The sequence below is a fragment of the Galeopterus variegatus genome, unplaced genomic scaffold (assembly GCF_000696425.1).
Source record: "Galeopterus variegatus unplaced genomic scaffold, G_variegatus-3.0.2 Scaffold1271, whole genome shotgun sequence".
In the NCBI taxonomy this organism is placed as follows: domain Eukaryota; kingdom Metazoa; phylum Chordata; class Mammalia; order Dermoptera; family Cynocephalidae; genus Galeopterus; species Galeopterus variegatus.
In genome coordinates this window covers 422,365-423,580 of record NW_007727382.1, presented here as the reverse complement: position 1 = coordinate 423,580, position 1,216 = coordinate 422,365, and positions in this window count along the sequence as shown.

Sequence of the window (1,216 nt, the reverse complement as noted above, 5' to 3'; positions counted from 1 at the left end):
ATAAATATACAGTATCCATAAAAATAAATATAAGGAAAATAAAAGGGGCATTAAGTTCCAGTTAGATGTTACAATTGCCAGTGACTCTGAAATTAGAATGGTAGGTGCTAAAGACAAAGAAGCATCCAAATGAAACTCTTGTTGCTTTTTATAAGTGCAAGGATTGTAAGAGAACTGAAAAGGGAATATATTAATATATTTCCCTCCACGTAAGTCTCAGGAGTATAGTCTCAGGTACAGTAACAGGAGTCCTGAATTTATCATTGGTGTTTGCATGCCTATTTTGCCTATAACATCTTTCTGATAATATTCCTAATCATAATTTCATAAATATTTGTCGTGTTAATGAACCTATTTATCTTTTGCATCCTTAATTTTAAGGGCTGTTGGTTGACACGTCTAGTGAGTGGAGCCATCCCATTAACTATTTGGGAAATATGTCAGACCCTTGCCCTCACTTAGCTTAGGGCAGAGTGGTTTATATGTTTTTGGTCAAACATTATTCTAGGTGTGTCTGTGAGNATTTCATAAATATTTGTCGTGTTAATGAACCTATTTATCTTTTGCATCCTTAATTTTAAGGCTGTTGGTTGACACGTCTAGTGAGTGGAGCCATCCCCTTAACTATTTGGGAAATATGTCAGACCCTTGCCCTCACTGAGCTTAGGGCAGAGTGGTTTATATGTTTTTGGTCAAACATTATTCTAGGTGTGTCTGTGAGCGTGCTTTGGGATGAGATGAATGTTTAAATCAGTAGACTGGGTAAAGCACATTGCCCTTTCTAATGTGGGTGGCTTTTATCTAATCAGTAGAATGTCTAAATAGCACAAAAAGGCTGATCCTCGCTTAAAGGGAACTCCTCCTGCCTGAATATCTCAAGTGGGGATACCAGTCTTTTCCTGCCTTCAGACTTGAATTAAAACCTCAACTCTTCTCGGGTCTTGAGCCTGCCCGATTATGGATTGGAACTTGCACCATCAGGTCTCTGGGTCTCAGGCCTTTAGATTTGGACTGGAAATAAATATTGGCTTTCCTGGGTCTTCAGCTTGCCTACAGCCGATCTTGAGACTTTCCTCCATTTTAGATATATAGGTAGACAGATAGATAGATAGAGTCAGGGTTCTCCAGAGAATCAGAACCAATAGGAGATTATACAAGAGTACTTCAAAGTTCATGGAAAGATTCATATTACCTTTTAATTTTATTTTTCCATGAA